The 22,144-nt window shown below is 47.2% G+C and overlaps 1 protein-coding gene across 1 annotated transcript in view; it reads left to right on the top strand.

Annotated features, from left to right (window-relative positions):
- LOC138497532 (kinesin-like protein KIF20A) overlaps window positions 1-22,144 on the top strand; it is a 1,316,984-nt gene that overhangs the window by 763,082 nt on the left and 531,758 nt on the right. The gene's annotated exons all lie outside the window — the stretch shown is intronic.

Below are 22,144 nucleotides of genomic sequence, written 5' to 3'. Positions count from 1 at the left end.
CGTCCAGCCAGTAGCGACCCCTGCTACTTGTCTAGGTACCCCACCCCGGAGTGTTTGGTGGTGCAGGCGGCTACGTCCCCGGCAAAGCAGGCGTCGTATCCTACCATCCCTCCGGATAGGGACGACAAACGTTTGGCGGCTGGGCGAAGAAAGTGTTTTCTTCCGGGGGTATGGCGCTTCAGACGGCCAACTCCATATGTGCCTTGTCTCGTTTCACGCACGCTCTGTGGAACTGTGTTGCATTAGCGGCTGATCATATTCCCGAAGGGGACGAATGGGATGGTTTCCTTGCTATGGCTCAGGATGGCAAGGATACCATGTGTGAGGCCGTTCAGTCGGGTTTGGCGGCGAGCACCGTAATGCGCAGGTTTGCGTTGAAGTCTGGGTTCGCTCCTGATGTGCAGTCCCGGCTCCTCAACATGCCCTTTGACGGTGAATACCTTTTTGGCAGCAAGGCTGACGAGAGCCTTGAGAGGTTGCAGACCTCCAAAGCTGCAGCAAAGTCGTTGGGCGCTGCAGTTCGACAACCTCTGCCTTTTCGTCCTAGGGGACAGCAGTGGAGGGGAGGTTCCTTTCGCTATTACTCGTCCTTCAGTAAAGCGAGAGGAGCTAGCAGTCAAAGAGGCCATCGTAAGAGTGCCAGAGGTGGAAACAAAGGTACTCGAGGTGCCAAGGCCGCTCGGGCAGTTGCCTTGTTGCCCTCCGGCAACGCCGCAGCCGCTACCACTCAGTCATGAGGCCAGGTCCCATGGTTCGCCGGTTGGGGGAAGGCTGGCGCAGCATCTTGTAGAGTGGCAAGCCATTACTTCAGATGTGTGGGTTCTGAAGATCATAACCCACGGCTACTGTCTTCCTTTTCGGCAGAGGCCTCACGACAATCCACCAAGGAACCTCTCTTTGAAGAGTCCGGATCCGCTCCTTGCGCAGGAAATTCAAGCCCTGCTGGAGAAAGGCGCCATAGGACTGATGCCTGTAGCGGAGAGGAACAAGGGATGGTATTCCCCTTATTTTTTGATTTCAAAGAAAGACGGGGGGGATTGAGACCCATCATGGACTTGCGCGGTTTGAACAAACTCCTCAGGAAGGACAAGTTCAAGATGGTGACTCTTTCTCAAGTCCTCCGGGCCCTTCAACTTCAGGACTGGTTAGTGTCTCTCGACCTGGAGGATGCTTACTCCCATGTGCCGATCCATCCCAAGCACAAGAAGTACCTGAGGTTCGCGGTTGGCGACTCGCACTTTCAGTTTCGGGTCCTGCCGTTTGGATTGACCTCCGCCCGAGGGTTTTCACCAAGCTCATGGTGGTGGTGGCAGCGCATCTCAGGAAAGGGGGGATTCACGTCTACCCCTACCTGGACGATTGGTTGATCAGGGGGAGCTCTCCTGAGCAAGTCCTGGATCATTTGTCCGTCACCTGGCACTCCCTTCACAGGCTGGGCTTCTCCCTCAATTTAAAGAAGTCCCATTTGACACCAACGCAGCGGCTCCAGTACATCAGAGCAGTGCTCGTCACGTCCCTGGGGCAGTGTTTTCCTCCTCAGGTGAGGGCTCTTCACATTCAGCAGATGGTGCACAAGTTCCAGTTTGCCCAGACTCTCCCAGCATCCAAGTTCTTGAGACTGCTCGGCCTCATGGCGTCCTGCATTCTTCTGGTGCCAGAGGCTCGTCTGCGGATGAGATCTTTGCAGTGAGCGCTCAAGCTCCAGTGGTCTCAGTCCTCCGGCAGGCTGTCGGACCCTGTTCAGGTGCCGCCCTCGGTAGCCTGGGACCTTCTGTGGTGGGCCGTCGAGGGCAATCTGATGAAGGGTGCCCCATTTTGGCTGCCCTCGCCAGAGGTGACGATCGTGACGGATGCATCCCTCACGGGATGGGGAGCTCATGCCAACGAGCTGACAGCGGTCGTTGTTCTCCGTTGGAGTCCAGACTCCATATCAATCTGTTGGACCTGAGGGCCGTCAGGCTAGCCCTGGAGGCTTTTCTGCTGACTGTGCGCGGGAAGAGTGTCCTGATTCTGACTGACAAACACGGTGGCCATGCACTACCTCAACAAAAAGGGGGTGGGCAGGGTCACTTCCGCTGTGCAGGGAGGCGATGCAGCTCGAGTTCTGGGCCATCCAGCAGGAGGTTTCGATCTCGGCAGTTCATCTGGCCGGAGACGACAACGAGACGGCGGACGCTCTGGGCAGGCAGAGCACGATCTCTCACGAGTGGGGGCTGGCTCAGGAGATTCTCCTGGAGATCTTCGCCCTTTGGGGGACCCCCAAGTGGATCTCTTCGCCTCCAGTGTCAACCCGAAGTGCGATAGGGTTTGCTTGCGGGAATTTCCTCAAAGAGGAGCCTTAGGAGACGCGTTCGTGGTGGAGTGGTCATTCCCACTGCTGTTCGCGTTTCCTCCAGTCCCTGTCATCCCGCAAGTGTTGCGGAGGTTACAGAGGTTCGGTTCCCGGATGATCCTCATTGCTCCGGTGTGGGCCCGGAGGACGTGGTACCCGGACCTTCTAGACTTGTCCATCTGCCCTCCATGTCGTCTTCCCTACCGAGACGATCTGCTCTCACCGGAGGGGGGTCAGGTTCTCCATCCAGAGGTCAGATCCCTCAATATTCACGCTTGGCTTCTGAAAGGTTGAGGTATAAGGATTGGGACCTCCCTGAAGACGTGATGGAGGTGTTGCTCTCGGCCAGGCGGCCGGCAACTAAGTCTCTGTACCATTGCCGTTGGAGAAAGTTCTGCGACTGGTGCAGAGTTCAGAATGTGGATCCGTTTCAATGCGACATTCCCATGGTTTTGTCTTTTTTGCTTTCTTTGGCCCACAGGGGCTTGCAAGTGGGGACCATTAAAGGTTACCTTGCGGTGCTGTCCATATTTAAGCGCTCGTCTGAAGAGTGTTCCTATTTTAAGATTCCTTTAATTTCGCAGTTTTTGAAAGGGCTCACTAATGTGTTCCCTCTGTCACCTTTTTTGGTGCCAGGTTGGGATTTGAACCTTGTTCTTAAGTTTATTATGGGTGCTCTGTTTGAGCCTTTACATTCTTGCCCTTTGAGGCTGTTAACTCTGAAAACTGTGTTTTTAGTTGCGGTTACTTCCGCTCGCAGAGTGAGTGAGTTACAGGCACTTTCAGTTAAGCCACCCTTCACTGTATTTAACAAGGACAGGGTTGTCCTTAGGGTTCGTCCTTCTTTTCTTCCGAAGGTGGTTTCGGAATTTCATTTGAGCCAGAAGGTTGTTCTTCTGGCGTTCTATCCTCCTCCGCATCCTGGTAAGGAAGAGGAGAGGCTCCATAGGCTTGATCCTAGGAGAGCGTTGAGCTTTTATATCTCGCGCATGTCCCGGATCAGAGTGGATGATCAACTTTTCATTGGTTACGCTGGAAAGCGTTTGGGACAAGCTGTGACGAAACAGACTTTCTCGTTGGATTATTTTAGCTATGTCCGAGTGTTACCACTTGGCGGGTAAAGACCCTCCGGCTGGCTTGCGGGCCCATTCTACCAGAGGAGTGGCTGCGTCTACTGCCCTGCAGAGGGGAGTTCCTATTCGTCACATCTGAGATGCAGCCACCTGGGCTTCAGTACATACATTTGTACGTCACTATTCCATCAGGGGGCAAGATCTGGCCTTTGGCAAGGCAGTTCTCTATTCCGCAATTTGATTGGGCATGCTAAATTTGTTTTCTAAATTCTTTCCCACCTCCTTGCTTCGTACTGCTTTGGGAGGTTGTCATAGATAGATATGGAATACGTCGGAGGACCCAATCCCCTCGAAGAACAAGTTACTTTCTTACCTGGTAACTTTCTTTCGATGGGATGGTCCGACGACGTATTCCATATCGCTCCCTCCCCGCCTTCCCCGCAGCAGAATTTCTTTTGCGATTGCAGCTTGCGTTCCGCAAGGCCTCGTGTGTCTTACTGGCAGAAAACTGGTGGCACACGTTCTGGGGAAAAAAATATAACTGAGGCTATGGGGGTTGTGCTTCCTACTTATCACATCGGGTGACGTCGGCCGTCGGAGGAGGTCCTCGGCGACGGTCATCGACGCAGGACGCAGACGCCAAAGATTTTCCGAAGCAGCACAGCTGTGGACATTACCTGTCATAGATATGGAATACGTCGGTGGACCATCCCATCGAAAGAACGTTACCAGGTAAGAAAGTAACTTGTTCTACTGTACCCTGGCCTAGCTTTTGGCTCATTGGTAGCTCAGGAGCAAGGATCCAAGGGGCATGATGTGTCTGAAGTAGGGCTGAATAAAAGAATCAGTTAAACAGTTTGTTGCATAACACCTTGAGTGGGGAGGGAAGGAACTCCCCGTGTTGCAGGTGGCTGCTCAATAAACAGTTACAGTGCACACCGTCTGTGCAGTCATTTCCCCCCAGTGATTGGATTCCTCTGGGCGGTGGGCATTGCATGCCCACACCCACTTATCTGTGCCAAATCACCCACTGTGGTGTTAATCCGGGCTGGGCTTGCAGGGGGTAGGTGTAGCCTGCATTAGAATGGGGATAGTGGCTATCTCAAAGAAATGCAAGCTTTCCTGTACTTTTAGGCCCCCATGAGGTGTTCCCATGGTTTATCCGTAGAAAAACAGGCAGGTTTTTTCAGGCTCTATAATATCTTGTAAACTTCATATACTACAGTCTTAACACAGCTGAACAGTAGGTCCTGCAGGATACATGTTAGTACACATTGTTCCACCCCCCCCTCCCTTTCCGGGAGACAATCGTCCTCAACTGTGATTGTTGCTAGTTATCAATTTTTGGTTTTGGCGCATTTTGGTTGCTCACCTCATTGTGTCCTTCGCATGTAGATGCAATGAGTCGGCCCGGAGTGTTTAATTAAATGTATGCTGTCTGATTTTGCAAGTCATAGAACACTGTGGTGCTGCTGCTGCAGCCCAGCAAGATGAAACCTGCATATTTATTAGCCTTGTTTGCTCACGTTTGTTCCTTCCCCCTGTAGCTGCCAACTTGAAACACTTTCAGTTTTTTGTACTGTCTTTTCTTTTCTTTTCTCTTCGTGGTGTTATAAGCTGCTCACACATTGAAATGACTACACTGAATGCACACTGTTGTTCGTAGGACTCTCTGTAGATCAGATGCTCTTCCAAGCAGAGAGTTGGGGTAGATTTCTCTTCTGCAGGAGCCTCCCTCTGGAATGGCCTCCCTGGCATCCTCTCAAACTTTAACTGGATCTCCTGAAATTCTGGAAGCTTCTCAAGACCCTACTTTTCTCTTCTTCCTTTCCTCTCTCCCTCGCTAATGACCCCTTTTGCCGCATTTTAACTAACTGCCTGGTTTCTTCTGATTCACACATGGAACCAGGCTTTCCTCGCCCAGTCTATCTCTGCACTTTGGTCTTCCCTGGCGCCCCCACCCCACAAACCTGCACTTGCCCTACCGGGGTCCCTCCTCCTGCGCTAGTCTGGTCGGGCATGCACTCTGTTGAGCCCATACTGCCCCTTCCTCGCATTTCGCATGTGGACCTTCATTCCTCTCCCCTCTCTGCATTCCCTTTGCACTTGTCCACCTGAACTCCCCTTAGCACTCACCTAACCCAGGGGCCCTCTCCGTCTTCCACCTCCCCCCAGCATTTCAGTGCTCTCCACTCCGACCTGTACTTCCGCTCCATCCTTAGTGCTAGCGCATCTGCTCTGGCCGGATCTCCCCACCCCCCACCGCCTCCCCAGCACTTCTTGTTACTGCACTTGCACTATCCGCATGACACAAGGCCTAGTAGGACCATTTTTGTTTCTTCATCTGTTCCCCCACCCTCTTCTGTTTTGTTGTGCCTTGAAACTGCATTTGCTGCATAGGCCCATTATAAATACCCAATATATAAAATGAATGTTGTTATAGCCATTTATATCAATTAGTTGTACTTTGAAAAAAAAATGTCAATAAACATCAACATTTAAAAAAAGTTCCCCACTAGATCCATTTGCAGTCAGATGGATGAATCTGTGCCAGTTTGCCCTCTGTGAGGCACTGATCCCTGTTATTCAAATCCTCTCTAGGTGTGGTCTGTCCCTCCCTGAAATATGCTCTTGCCACTCCCCTGCTAAAAAAAAGCCCTGGTAGATTATCGCACCCCCTGTAACTATCATCCTAATTCTCCTTACAGCCCCATGAATATTCTAAAATATACAGTCCCTTTAAAGCTTCAGCGTTATATTGAATATCACCAGAGCTCTTCACCGCTCCAGGCTGGGTTTCGCCTGGGTTGTGGTACCGAGTTTGGACTGATGTTGTGGGCATGGTAATGTTTGATGTCTTAGCAACCTTCGCATAGTTGACTACAGTGTCCTCCTTGATGGTCTTTCCAGCTTTAGGCTCACTGGCACTGCTCTTTCCTGGTTTTCCTCCTTCTTTGCTAACAGTCAATATGATTATTTTCCTCCCTTTACCTCTGAGCGACATCCCCTTGCTGTTGTCGCAGATGTTCCTTTCTGAACCGCTTTTCTGTTTACTTAGCCTCTCGCTTTTCTTATTTCAACTTTTGGCTTCTTTTTCGTTGCATATACGAACACCCAGCGCCATATCCGCCTGAATTGGGAGTGGGTGTCAGCATCTGTATTTCAATCCTTTCAATTTCAATGAACAGTAATTCACCCCAATTGTATTCCAAAAAAAGAGGTCACAGTTTTGGGTGGTTCCAATTCTTTCTGGCATTCTAGTTTCTGGTCTCCTTTCCTGCACTCCTGCCCTTTTACTGTTTCTGTTAAAAATCATACCTTTGAAATAATCCCACTCCCATCCATCATGTTAGTCTGGTGTTCTCCATGTCATTTTCATCTTTATTTCCATTACAAAATCTTCACATTTCTGTCACTTTCTTCCCGCATCTCCATGACATCCACACTTAACCAGTCTTCTCAGCACTACTAGAATTCTTTTGCATCTGGACCTCCATGCCTACCAAATTTTACTACAGAATGTGACTGCTCTGCTAAAACTTAAATAACAGCTTTATCTTTCAGGCCAGTTTTCATTGGCTCCCTGTTGCACAACTGGTCTTTCACAAAACCCTTTTTTCCTGTCACTCCCATTTCAACACTGGCCACAGCTTGCTCTCTTTAAAACTCAAACTCTTCACAAGTTTTTGAGGTCTCCACTTTTCTGGACGAGGCCTTCTGCTGATTATACTTAGCTCAAAGAGGTGGTCCCAACTTCTCTCCTTTTCCTCTTCCCTTTGGAAGAGACACAACTCTGTTCACCAGCATTCACAAGCTGGTTAATCTTGTTTTTGGACAATTTTCTCATCAGTGTTGTTGTTTTGTGGTCAGTGTTTCCTCTTTTACTCACGGCCAAGAACCCATGCGTGCTTTAGAATTTGATGAAAACTAAACTGAACTTCTTAGAAATTTTGTCACATCTAAAACGAAGTTTGGTTGGAGCTTAATTTCTTGGCTTTCAGGACAGTTTGTTTTCTTCAGGGCCAGACATGGTCTAGGTCAACCACTACCAGTTTTCCACTGATTATAAAGTGTATTTTCAATTAGGTTCTGGTTTGCAAAGTTTATAGTCCAGTGCTACTTTTGGTGCAGTGGCCTTAAATCCTTTGCAGGACTCTGCCTTTACTAGTAACCCCATTCTACAGCAGTGGTCAATCCCTTTCCTATCCCTTGTCACCTTGTAGTGTGATGGTGTTCCAGAAGATGTCTTCATTCTTTCAGTGGTAGATCTTTGTTAATCAGCGTTGGCAAATTGTAGATGCGGATGAAGACCTAACTCCACTGGCTCAAAGGAAAATTCTCTTCCAACTTTTCTCTGGACTGAATTTCCACCAACCACTGTGACCAATAGTCTTGCTGGTTTGAGCTCTAAACCCCTCTCTTCTGGTGCAGCGATTGTGCTTTCTTCCGAGTGTTCCTCTTCCACCTTTTAAATGTTTTAGGGCCCATTATTATTATTATTATTATTATTATTATTATTATTATTATTATTGTTCTTTTATAATGTGCTTAATACCAACGAGTGGTTTCTAAGCAAGGGATCGGGATTCGAACCTGTGTTGCACTGCTTTGTCTTGCTTCCAAAACAAACATGTTGCCCCTGAGCTATCCTTCCTCCCCTGTTTTGTGGATATTATTATTAATCTCTAACAAGTTGGAATAAGTCTTGGATCTTGATGCTAAAGAATCCCGTTTTCAAAATCTCACCTCTTTCATAAAATGGCATGTGCCTGTAGAAGCCCAAATCTCTAACATGAAATGGCTTCTGGATGAATCTGATATGTCAAGAGAAGCTCCTTCCACTTATTTACTCCCCATCATGGTGCTTCGTGTGAACTGTGTTGAGAGCTGCATTCTGTCTGTAAGGGAACCCAATTACAGACTTCAATGCAAAGATGCAGAAGAGGGTGATACATTTGAGGTATATCTGTCGTGTTTTGCTGTGCAATATAAGAATTTTTAAGCAGGTGCTTCAGGTAGCACAGATCATTCACAAGAATCTAGCTATATTGAAGAAATCTTATGACCCCCAATGAACGTGGATCATTGCGCAGCAGGAAAACACCCAACCTCTCAGGCTGGTTAAAACAATATTTAAAATTATATTATGGAAAAGACTGAACTTCTTGCATACATGAGATGTAAAGCCATATGCTGGCATGAATCGTGTTGACCTTGTAAAGAGATTACACTGCATATTGAATGCTTTTATTTCATAGACCTCGTATGTACTAAAAGTATTTGCACAATGATTGGGACGCCCGAAGGTTTTATTTTGAGATTGTTTATTATGATGCTGATGCTAGGTTTCTATGGTGATTTTATTTAGCCACTAAAATTAAACATCCAACTGCACAGTGGTAAAAAACAACACAAATTCAGATTTTCTGTCTTGCTTCCCCACTCACTTTGACGATTCTAGTGCATGGGTGATGCAGATTTTTTTGGGGTGTCTGTTCACTTGGAATCCTTGCTCCATATTTTAATTGAAGGTCCACAATCGACAGGTTTGAGAGGTATTTGTCTATTGGAGTACTATTTCCTTCTTCCAGTGACGCACAAGTGTGGACCTTGCTTCGAAGCGGCCAAAACATGAGTATTATGATAGCTGTTGTATCATTTTGAATGAGAATTAAGTTAAGAAACCTGATTATTTTGCTGACTTATAAATAATGAAATGTCTTTTAGCATCATTCGAGCTAAGGCGTCCAACAAAAGAAATTAGATTCTAAGTTTACCCCTTAAGGTTTTATTATATTAGCAACATGTGGTTCTATACAGGAAGTAGATTTTTATATAGTTGCCTTGCCTGTTTGTTTTAGGTGTGATGAGAATTGTATATGAGGAAGGATGCATTTGTTTTCATTTTTTTTGTTGTTGTTCTGTTGTTATTTTTGTGTCACAAGCAAAAGGTTTGTGAAGCCAAAATCCTTTAATACATTTTTTATAAGAAATTGCTGATGCTATTGGTGGGAATATGTTGTTAATAACGTGCAAGAAACTGGATGAGAGTCCATCTTTTCACCATGCCCAGTAATGGAAATATGGTGGTTCTTTGCTGAAATCGTTTTGTTTGCAGTAATTTTTACTGACATTACTATGAAAAAACGAATCACATTTATGTTTTTGATGTTGGGGCGGGCCCCCCAATACTCCTTTTCACCTATGCGATAACCCCGCCTCAAACCCCTCCCCACCCCTTTTAGCCCCATCCTTCCCGCCCCACCCTTCCCACCCCCAGGCAAGAATGACTGCGAAAAAAATAAGGTCGAAAAACAAACGTGATACCAATGTGGCTCCACAGACAATCGGATGCACTGAGTAGTGACAGTGTCGGGGACCTCTCACTGTCATGAGGGAACTGGGACCCCTCTCAAACTGGAGTTGGAGGCCCAGCAGGGTTTTTGCAGGAACCAAACCTGCCCCAGAGGCAGTGTGGGGAAGTTGGGAGGGCTGAATGAATTAAGTACCATCTTTTCTTGACCCACACCTGCATTGCACAAAGCTGGACAGTTCTTCTATTTGTCCTGCAGGACTTCATCCCCCAGAAAGCCTGGAGTTTGTGTGAGCAACCCTACCAAGAGAGACTGCAAGGAACTGCCGAGCCATCTGCACAGCAAATCGATAATTTCAGCCCTCTAGGCAACATGAACTGTGACATTCTCTTAACTGTAGCATAACCGTGGAGCAGTCTGCACATTAAGCAGGCGCCCCAGACAATGGGCACAAAATGAACTGCAGAAGTATTCTTCCCTTATGCAGGACTGTGGAGTGGTCCCCATATCAAACCAGGTTTCAGATGCTCCGTCTGGCCCTGATATGAACTATGAGATAGTTTGTATTGCGTAGGTCTCATTTTAAAATGCAGGCAGATCCATGTATTGAGAAAGGGCAGGACTTAATCCCCCCTTGTGTTTGGTTACCTGCAACCCAACCCCTTGGGAGAAAGCCAGTAGTAGTCCCTGGCTGCCAGCTGAAGGAGAAACCCAATGGGTAATTGGGAGGGTAAAAAGGGGTACAATAAACAATAAGGTATGGGTTGCCTGGCTGAGGTCGAGAGAGGAGGCGGACTAAAAGACCAAGAGGAGGTAGGATGGTGCATAGGAGCATGGAGAAGGATTTGTGAATGTGCATGTAAGTTGTTATTGGGTGGTGGGAAAAAGTGGTGCTTGGGTGCTAGTGTGTGTACAAGGTGTGAGGGAGGTTTATAAAGGGGAGAGTAGGCAGTGAATGAGTGACTGGGAAGGTAAGTGATTGAAAGTAGGTTTATCATGGGAGGGTGCTCCACTTAAACAAAAACAAATCTGACCAAATGTTAACCAACAAAATTGGTTCACTGATGAAATAAAAGCTCTAAAAAGAAAAACAGAAACTAGAAAGAAAATGGCAAAAAAAAACTGTCAGATGAAAACAAAAACACATTGAAAGAAATTGACAAAAAATACAAAATAAAACTAACAAACTAAAAAAGACTTCTACAACCATCAATTTCCACAGCCTCCAACCGTACAGGTAAACGTTTCTAAATCCTTAAGTCACTAGAATAACCACTCTCCTTGTCACCCCCATTCCAACCCACCCAGGAAGACTGAGAAGGTTCAACTCGCCTTCCATGAAAAGATCTTAAAGAAGCGCCAAACCATCAGCCTTGCCAAGTAGCCACTAAAATACAACCACCTGTGGACATCATACATCCACCTATTATCCTTGGAGAAAAATTTAAATTCAAACCACTTTCTCTAGATGACACAAAAAGCTTCTTATAACAGACATCCTCTGCATAAAACATTTTACCACCGAAAATTGTACTTGAATACCCAGACATATTTGCACCCCTAATTCGCAGAATTGTAAACACCTCTTTCAATGACAAGAAAGTGCCATGTTCCATTAAAGCAGTAACAGTTACACCTTTTGTTTAAAAAAAAAAAAAAACAAGACTCGACCAACAAGACCCTACAAATCTTCGGCCGATAACGAACTGTAATTTACTCCTTAAAATTCTAGATAAAGTTGCAACTAAACAACTGCAAACATATGTAGACAAACACAATTTACTTCATGCACTGCAATCCGGATTTAGAAGTTCACACAGTACCGAGACTGCACTTCTGGATCTACAAACTAGAATGCTGAACATCCTAAAAAAGGAAAAGATAGGCATGCTGATGCTTTTAGAGCTATTAGCAGCGTTTGATATGCTAGATCACCACAACTCCAGGAAGCACTGGGAGACATCAGGAAATTGCTCTCAAGAAGCTATAGATTGGGTTTCCTCTTTTCTCTCAGATCGTAGCTCTAAAATACACTGGGGGGATAAATTCTCCAAACCCATAAGTGTTAACTATGGCGTACCACAGGGAGCCAGTTTTTCCCCCCTCCTCTTCAATCTCTACCTCCACTGTCTTTGCACTCTCCTTAACAACTTGGGTGTACTATTTACCAACTTTGCTGACGACGCTCAGCTCATCATAGAGCTGAGTGGAAGCTACAGCATAGACAGCACTAAAATAGCCACAATTTACAGCATAATTGAGGCATGGATAAAATCGAATTGGCTCTGCCTAAACAGCAGGAAGACAGAGCTCATGATCTTTGGCTCCACCCAGGCAAGAGCAAAATTGAACTCAAACTACGCCCAATTCAACATAAAGAACTCCAACATTCCGACCACAAGCAAAGTGAAAACCCTAGGAATTTATTTGGAATCCTCCCTTGGAGCCAAAGCCCATGTAGCATACCTAAAAAAAAAAAAAATTGCAGATATTACAATAGACTACTCAGACACATAAGCCCCCTCTTAAAGGAAGAAAATAGTACAACCATCGCTAGAGCAGTCATCCTCTCTAGACTTGACTATGGCAACGCCCTCTTACTGGGAACAAGCAATGCTGTATCGACGAGTGCCAAGTCATTCAGAATGACGCAGTAAGAGCTATAAAAAGGAAACCTCGACATAATCACATCACAGAAGACCGTAAAGCCTTACACTAGCTGATGGTAGAGGACCACATTACATTCAAGGCGGCGTCAATCGTCCATCACTGCCTATACAGATTTGCTCCCACGTACCTAAAGGAACAAATATCCTTGTACGAACCAGGTCGAACCAATAGATCCAAAAACCAAGGTCTAGTTAAGATCACTCAGACAAAAAAAGTGGATGGATTGGGGCGTTCCTTTCCCACCAAAGCATCTCGAAAATGGAATAGCCTTCCCACTGAGCTCAGATTAGAAACCAACTTTCAGATCTTCAAAAAAAAACTGAAAACACTGCTCTTTAAATAATGTCACTTAACAATTTGACCTAGACTTTATGTTCCTGTCCTGTTATTCTTTGTCCTTGTCTCCATGTTCGCAGCCTGATGCCTGCGGGCTTCCGGCGCGTAATAAAAATAAATACAAATACAAGTGTGAATGGAGTGTAGTATAGAGGGGGGAAAAGTAGTAGTAGTAGTGGGGAAGGGAACGTTGTAGAGTGAAGAAGAGTAGGAGTAATAAACCACATCCGACTAACAGAATGGAAGAGCAAGCGAGTGGTGAGGGGAAGTGGGGGAAGAACGGAAGGGGAGTAGAAGGAAGGGGGAGGAAGGATGGAACATCAGGGCAAGGAGTATAAGAGTGTGATAGGAAGGGATTAAGTTAGACCTAAGTGTTTGGAAGGCAGCGACTCTTGTACTAAATGTATTGTGGAACATAGGTTAGGATTCATGTATTGGTCCCTAGAGTTGGTAAGCGAGAAAGGGCGTTTGCCCTTACTCCGTCATGACCAGTGTAGAGAAACACCTCAACGCTCACACCAGAAAAAATATAACCCACTAAGGAAAAAGGCCCAGCACACCTCTTGCAAGGGGAACAAAGTTTTAATTCTACAAAAACAGAAGTGCACCAGCAAAGAGCTCTGCTGCCACGCAACCTTCTGGCAAAATTAGTAAATGCAATACTTTATGGAGACACAGCTTCATCAGTGATGTAATTTACATAGGGTACAAACAACTCTATACTTAAGCTTCCTGCTCCATAGGGGATGTCAGGCCATTGGTCCCAGTCTCATCTGTCCATCTTCTTCCACATGGGCTCCTCCTCACACATCAGCATGCACAAAGTTACAATTAATTGCTCGTTAGGCAAAGAAAAAACAATACAATCTCTATCCTAATATGCACCTTGTTTTTGCAGACAGGGTCCAAGGGGGTACTTCAAGGCCATCGCTTCTAACACTACAGCTCGATTCCAAACATGTTTTTGCTATGTTGTTTTAATCCTTCCGGCACTTCCCAGAACGAATCACGTGACCTATGGTGAAGGAAACTGGTCCCTGCTTTCTGATCTTTTCTGATTGATTGGGGGTCTAACAGTTTTATGGTCGGTGGGCTGGGACTTGCTGTTACCTTGGAATGCCAGGGGTCTTGGGATGGGGACATTTGAATGCTATTACTTAGAGTTGAAACAGGGAAGGTCGGAGGCGTGTGCCCTCCTTCTCGTGGGATTGCTTTTTACAGAGCGCTCTCAACCCCTGTTTTGCTTGGCCACGTGGAGGGACCTCGAACCTACGCCCCCCTAGACCCTAACAAATTGAATTACTGGACTCTGATAAGCAAGAAATCACACTTAGGCCAATAGTTATGAAAAAGTAAATTGGCTTGTTACAGGCCTTTTATTCAACCTTATACCTACTCACATAACTAACACATAACATATAATAATTTATACATAAATGTAAAGAAAATGCATCACTGTTCTAATAGTTGCAGCAGACACCTTCATCTCGGCCACCACAACACTGCTCAGTCCCAGAGCAGGTAGGCAGAGAGGTCACTCCTGCTAACCGGGTCTGGGGAGGAGCGTCCTCCCTCACAGTGAGACTGCATCACCCTGGGGGTCCAAATTCTGACGGCCTTTCCTAGAGGAATACCTCTTCTATTTATGGTGAAGTCCCTGCCCCTCTTGGTTATGACTGCCCTCGGCCGAAGAGCAGATCACAAGCATAAGGAGCACATCGTGGAAAAATGCAGCTAGAAGTGGAAAAACCCAGCTTGCCTTTGTTCCCAGTACCCCTTATCGCTGCACCTGCAGAGCTCTCCAACTCCCTTTCTGGCTCCTCCTTCAGCGGACAATAAAACAATTATTCTCCACAGTTTATTTGACATCCTTATGTGACCTTGCTTCGAATGGATTGTGTCCTCCAACATATTCCACATCTTTGACATGTAATGTCACAGCTGTGCTACTTCAGAAATTTTTCGGCAGAGGGCGTCTTGCGTTGATGGCATCGGGTTGATGTCCCTCAAAGGCCTCCGTCGAAGGCGATGTCACCGGATGTTATAAATAGGGGACACAGCGCCTGTAGCCTCAGTTCAGTTTTTTCCGCAAACGTGTTTGCTTTGAGAACTCGGTGTGCTTCTTGTATTCCTCGTGAATGTCTTCTTGGGCCCTTCGTGGTCTGGCTTTAAGACTTGCCAGGACTGTAAGTCTAAGATGTCTATTACGGACCCGCATCGCATTTGTGTTTGGTGCCTGGGCGAGAGTCATGACGCAGACGACTGTTCGAAATGCCAGTTTCTGACTGCTAAGGCCTTGCGGGAGCGTAAGGGGAAGTTACATGTAGGTAGGGGTTCTAAACCCAGGAAGTCCCGTAAATCTGCGAAGGGGATGTCCACTGACGATCCGAGAGGCGACTCTCCTTGTCAGAAGGACTCCCGGGGATCTCGGTCCCAGAGTATGTCCCGCCATTAGTCCTCGTCTCGACATTCCCGGAAGCGCCATCACCGGTCACCTTCCCCATCCTCGGAGGATGGCGCTGAGCGGAAAGTTATCCCACTAAGTCCAACGAATCTGGAGGAATGGGCAGCATTCAGGGAGCAGATGCTGGCGATTTTTCAATCCCAGGGAACAGTTCTGTCCGTGCCTTCGATAGAAGCCGGCAGGGAATGGTCTCGGTCCGAGGCTCGCACGCCTGATGGCTAGGGTTACTGAGTATCTTGGTTGGTCTAGTCCTCCGGAGGCATTTGTTCAGGATGACTTAACTGATATTTTGGTCCTCTGACCCAGTGTTACCTTTTCATTTGACTTTGCAGAGAAGGGTGGCGGCTGCTTGGCAGACCCCGGAATCTCTTCCGGCATTTAACAAGTCGTTAACTAAAAAATACTGACCTTCCAGTAGCGACCCCAGCTACCATTCCTCTCTCCCCACTCGCAAGAGTTTGGTGGTTCAGGTGGCTAAGGCCACCGCGAGGCAGGTGGCGTACCCTACCATTCCTCCTGATAGGGACGACAAACGCTTCAATGGTTGGGCACGCAAGGTGTTTTCTGCTGGGAGTATGGCGCTGAAGTCGGCCAACTCCACTTGTGCCTTAGCAAGATTTTCACACACTCTGTGGAATTGTTTCTCTAGCAGCTGAGCATATTCCCGAGGGGGAAGAAAGGGATGGGTTCCTTGCTCTCTTGCAAGATGGCAAGGAGGCCATGTGTGAATCCCTTCAGTCGGGATTGGACACGGCCGACAGTGTTAGCCGGTCCATGGCTGTGAGCACCGTTGAACGCAGGTTTGCGTGGTTGCGGAAGTCGGGTTTTGCTCCGGATGTACAAGCCTGTCTTCTGAACATGCCCTTTGAAGGCTTGCATTTGTTTGGCAGCAAGGCTGACGAGAGCCTTGAGGTTGCAGACCTCAAAAGCTGCTGGTAAATCTTTGAGCGCCGCTGTGCGCCAACCTCCGCCTTTTTGTCCTAGGGGACAGCAGTGGAGGGGAGGTTCCTTTCTTTGCTACTCCTCTTTTGGTAGGACACGAGGAGCTACCGTCAAAGGGCCCAATGTAAAAGTACCTGTGGTGGTCGGGGAAATAGAGGTGCCAAAGCCGCTCAGGCAGCTGCCTCTTTGCCTTCAGGCGCTGCCGCAGCCGCTCCAAAACAACTGAGGCCATGTTGCATTGTTTGCCGATTGGGGGCAGACTGTCTCAGCATCTCGAAGAATGGCGAGCTATTACTTCAGATGTTTGGGTTCTGGATACAATAGCCCACGGCTACTGCCTTCCCTTCCTAAACCGGCTTCACGACAATTCACAGGCGACTGTCTCTTTGAAGCTAGAACTGGTGCCTGTAGCAGAGATGAACAAGGGATGTATTCCCCATATTTTTTTATTCCAAAGAAAGAAGGGGGATTGAGACCCATCTTGGACTTGCGTTGGTTGAACAAACTCCTCAGGAAGGACAAATTCAAGATGGTCACTCTTTCTCAGGTGCTCCAGGCCCTTTGACTTCAGGTTTGGTTGGTGTCCCTGGACCTACAGGATGCTTACTTTCATGTGCCGATTCATCCAAAGCACAGAAAGTACCTGAGGTTTGCGGCTGGCAGCTCACACTTTCAGTTTCGGGTCCTGCCATTCGGATTGACCTCCGCCCCGAGGGTCTTCACTAAGCTAATGGTGGTGGTGGTGGTGACAGCGTATCTCAGGCAACGGGGTATTCCAGTCTACCCCTACCTGGACGACTGGCTGATCTGTGCGCATTCTCCTGAGCAAGCGATGGATCATCTAGTCTCATCTGCCGCTCCCTCCACAAGCTGGGCTTCTCCCTCAATTTCAAGAAGTCGCATCTGACACCTTCCTAACAGCTCAGGGCTGTGTTGGACATGTCCTTGGGGAAGTGCTCGCCTCGCAAGGTGAAGGCTCATCACATTGTGCAGATGGTGGACACATTTCAACATGCCCAGCATCTTCCGGCTTTTGAATTCTTAAGGTTGCTCGGTCACATGGCATCCTGCACTTTTCTTGTGCCAGAGGCCAGGCTGAGGATGAGATCCCTGCAATGGGTCCTCAAGATGCAGTGGTCACAATTCTCAGGCAAGATGTCGGATCCGGTACAGATTCCATTCTCGGCCCACCGGATCTTCTGTGGTGGGCCAATGATGGAAATCTGATGAAGGGGAAGCCGTTTTGGCAACCATGGCCGGAGGTGACGGTAGTGACGGACGCTTCCCTCACAGGATGGGGTGCTCATGCCGACTATCTGACTGCCAGCGGTCATTTGTCTCCGTCAGAGAGTCCTAACTCAACATGAACCTGTTAGAGCTGAGGGCCATCAGGGTGGCCCTGAAGGCTTTTCTGCCGTCTGTGCAGGGGAAGAGTGTCTAGATCATGATGGACAACAGAGTGGCCATTCATTACCTCAACCCAAAGGGGGGGTGGGGGGGGTAGGGTCACTCCCGTTGCGCAGAGGCGATGCAGCTCTGGTTCTGGCCAATCCAGCAAGGAATATCACTCTCGGCAGTACATCAGGCCGGAGAGGAGAATGCGGCTGCGAATGCTCGGAGCAGGCAGAGCAGGGTCTCTCACGAGTGGGAATTGGCTCCTGAAAGTCCTTCTGGCAATCTTTGCCCTTTGGGGAACTCCACAAGTGGATCTCTTTGCAACTAGTGCCAACCGCAAGTGCAAGAGATTCCGCTCGAGGGAATTTCATCCGAGAGGAACCTTAGCATTCGTCATGGTTTGGTCATTCCCACTTCTGTGTGAGTTTCCTCTGATCCCAGTCATTCCTCAAGTGTTAAGGAGGTTGAGGAGGTTCGATCCCACATGATCCTCATTGCTCCGGATTGGGCCAGCAGAGCGTGGTACCCGGACCTTCTAGAAATGTCCATCTGCCCTCCACGCCGTCTTCCCCATCGAGAGGAACGTGAGGGGGGTCGGGTTCTCCATCCAGAGGTCAAGAGACTCAACCTTCACGTTTGGTATCTGAAAGGTTGAGATATAAGGATGGGGACCTTCCAGATGACGTGATGGTGGTGTTGCTTTTGGCCAGGCAGCCAGCAACCAAATCCCTGTACTGTTGGCCTAAGTATTGCGACTGGTGCAGAGGACACAATGTAGATCCTTTTCAATGTTCCATTCCCATGGTTCTGTCTTTCTTGCTTTCTTTGGCCCACAAGGGCCTTCAAGTAGGTACCATTAAAGTTTACCTGGCGGTGCTGTCCATCTTCAAGCGCTTGTCTGAAGAATGTTCTTATTTTAAGATTCCTTTGAGTTCCTATCTCACTAATGTGTTCCCGCCGTCCCCATTTCAGGTGCCGGTATGGGATCTGAATTTGGTCTTGAAATTCCTGATGGGTGCTCCATTTGACCCTTTGCTGCACTCTTGTCCTTTGAGACTGTTGTCTTTCAAGACGGTTTTCTTGATTGTGGTTACATCCGCTCGCAGAGTGAGTGAATTGCAGGCATTTTCATCTAAGCCACCCTTTACTGTGTTCCACAAGGATAGGGTAGTACTGAGGGTACGTCCTTCCTTTCTGCCTAAGGTAGTGTCTGAGTTTCATTTAAGCCAGAAAGTGGTACTTCCTGCTTTCCATCCTCCGCCTCCTCATCCTGGTAAGGAAGAGGAGCGTCTCCATAGGTTGAACACTAGGAGAGCTCTGAGCTTTTATATTTCTAAGATGTCCAGGGTCAGAGTGGAAGATCAACTCTTTGTGGGGTATGCTAGACACTGATTGGGCCAGGCTGTTACCAAAATAACCGTGTCCAGGTGGATTATCCTCACCATTACTGAATGTTACTGATTGGCCGGCAAGGACCCTCCTGAAGGGTTGGGAGCTCACTCCAATAGGGGTGTGGCTACTTCCACAGCCCTGCATCGGGCAGTTCATATTAGGAATATTTGTGACGCAGCGACATAGGCTTCTAGCCACACCTTTGTCAAACATTACTCCCTGGATATGCTACATGATCAAGATATGGCCTTTGGTAAAGCGGTTCTGTATTCTGCCATCTGATTGGGTATTCTACATTCTTCTCCCCCCTCCATTTTCTGGTACTGCTTTGGGAGTTGCCAAAGATGTGGAATACATTGGAGGACACAATCCATTCAAAGAACAAGTTACTTACCATCTGGTAACATTCTTTCGACTGGATGTTCCTCCAATGTATTACACATCTCCCTCCCAGCCTGCCCCTCTGGAGAATTTCCTATGCTATTGCAGCTTGAGTTCCCTCAAGGCTATGTGCAGTCAAGCAGGCATTGTGTACGAGCATGTCACACGTTATGGTAGAAAAAACGTAAACTAACATCTGGTAACGTCGCCCTTGACCGAGGCCTTCAAGGGACATCGACCCGATGCATCGACGCAGGACGCCCTCTGCCAAAAAATTTCCGAAGTAGCACAGCTGTGGACATTACATGTCCAGGATGTGGAATACGTTGGAGGAACATCCAGTTGAAAGAACGTTACCAGTTGGTAAGTAACTTGTTCTGCTGCAGAAATGCACATTTACTGGGCCCACGAAAATGTAGGCTTTCATTGCGGTAATGGAAGTGAATGTCCAAAATGGCTGCGCATCAGCGCTATGTTGTTTTTATCTTTTTATAGCGCATAAGCACTACACTCCAACCCTTGGACAATCAACTACCATAACCTGATGTGTGAAAAGATGGCTCCCAAAACCCCTAACACATTCTCCACAAATTTGGAATACCGGAAACATAACCACAAATCAGCATACCAAAAGCACCAACAATCCAAACTAAAACCGACCGTAACACCTCAGGAATCCATGCAAACAGCTGATCCCACCAATCCCCGTCCTGATCCTGGGTGACCCAGGCAGCAAGACCCTTAATGTTTTTCAATGGAACGGGAATGGTCCAAATTAAAACAGCACATCCCTTCTACGGCATCACACCCCAAATTGTGTTTTAAAAACAAATAATCAATAGCAGCCCTATTCTGCAATATGGCTTTTCTAAAATGTCTAACTAACAACAACTCAGTTAAAGCCTGCAAGGTCTCATTAAGCCCTTTCACTACCAAGCAAGCTAATTTAATCATGGTTTTATAACCCCCAGCTGCCAGACCCCAAATCCCTATCAGCGGAATGGCTAACGCCAATACTCCAATGTTAGACAACAAATGCACATCAGAATTACAATCGGGTGACAGGGCGGTATAATGTATAGATCGCGTAGACCGCCGAATAGCAGGCTGTAAAGGAAACAACATTAATCCAAACTGCATTAAAGCACAGGGGCCACCTGAAATATTAGCAGGATTATATGAATAGGTATAGTTCCCACAAGGGAATAACCAGCCTGTGGGAAGTTTCACATGGTTCAGGTGTCTGGCGGTTAAAACAGTAAAATTACACATCATGTTATTAGATACATTAACACAAACGCTTGTTGGACGCACACATAAGCGCTGCCCAAAACCAGTTCTTCGCTCATCCTTGATCAAATCTAATTGTTGACATTTACCAATATAGTTAGAATCACAAGTCATTCGATGACAGACATCAGCAGGAGCGATATTGTAAGTGATGATTCGAGTCATGTTTTTTCATCTGCGGTCTGTGTCTGCACAGAATTTACAATATTGGTAAACAGAGAATTCCTGACATCAGAATCCTCAACCAAAGAATCTTCATGCAAGACCCCAAATACATTTCTCAAAATAGGGGTGGGCGTTGGTATAGTCACAAGGCAGGTGCTGATCAGATTTACGTAATCGTGCACATCCGCCAAACAGAAATGCGATATATTCAATACTTGTCGAGCCAGGTAAATCCATTTATTCTCAGGTTGCTTGACAATGGACATATAAACTGCAGAGGGGTGCAGGAGCAAGGCATTGCTCTTCTGCCCTTGCCGTTTTATCAAGGCACTGCAATATGCTGTAATGGACACATCATCCTGTGCAAATGTGGTAGCAGGCATATCAATCTTCATCCATATCCCTGATTCCATCTGTAGAATGGAGACATTTGCCACCTCGCCCAGCATATCCCCGGACCCTCCCAAATACACCATCGTGATTCACACAGACAACCAGCATGCTCAGGATGTAGAAATCGGAATTTCAAAACATATTGTCAGCGGAACTCATTATTCATGCAAATAACATTTGTCAGTGGGAATATGCATCCATTTTTGTTTCCCAGGTTCCATCACAAGAACATCTTGATCATCTCCTGATGCTATCAAATCCGCCGGTACAGACGAACCATTGGGTTTTTCCACCCACACCTTAGCACCCGGAACCATTCTGTTGATCCAAACCCTCTGTCTCCACGGGTTGTTACCACTGTTCGTGGTTCCCTTTTTTTTATCGGGGACAATTTCATGGGTGCCAGTATCAATTGTGCCAACCGAACTACCTTATGGATAGGTAACAGTCTCTCCACTATTCATGAGAATTACTTTAATTTCTCCTTGATAATGTGCATCCACAATTCCTCCCAACACCTGAATACCTGTCAGGGCCAGTCCAGATCTGCGGGCATTTAATCCCATATGTACGGACGGAATTTGCACCCCAATCCCTGTCTCAATCACAATTATGCCTCTGGGTTCTAGTAGAATTTCTTGGCTCGCATGCAAAGCCACACCAGCAGACTCTGGGCCAACGCCCTAGGAGACATTGCCAATACAAAAGGGTTTCCATTGCTTTGTTGGGTCTGGATTGCAAGGCTGGCGTTAACAGACGCATCAATGGAGTCTCATCGTTCGCAATGGCACGGTTATTAAGTATTTGAACTGCCTCTATCACATGTTCCCGCCACCCTCTCAAGGTGCCTTCACCAGTTTTGCGCAACTGTTCTTTCAGCAATCCATTCATCCTCTGAGTCAACCCGGAAGCCTCAGTGTGATAGGGGACATGAAAGAGCCATTCAATTCCTTTTTCTTGACATTAGTCTGAAATCAATTTTCCCTTAAAGTGGGAC

Source organism: Ambystoma mexicanum, chromosome 5q, assembly GCF_040938575.1.
Source record: "Ambystoma mexicanum isolate Mex_15411 chromosome 5q, UKY_AmexF1_1, whole genome shotgun sequence".
Lineage (NCBI taxonomy): Eukaryota > Metazoa > Chordata > Amphibia > Caudata > Ambystomatidae > Ambystoma > Ambystoma mexicanum.
This window is presented reverse-complemented; position numbering and strand designations above follow the sequence as displayed.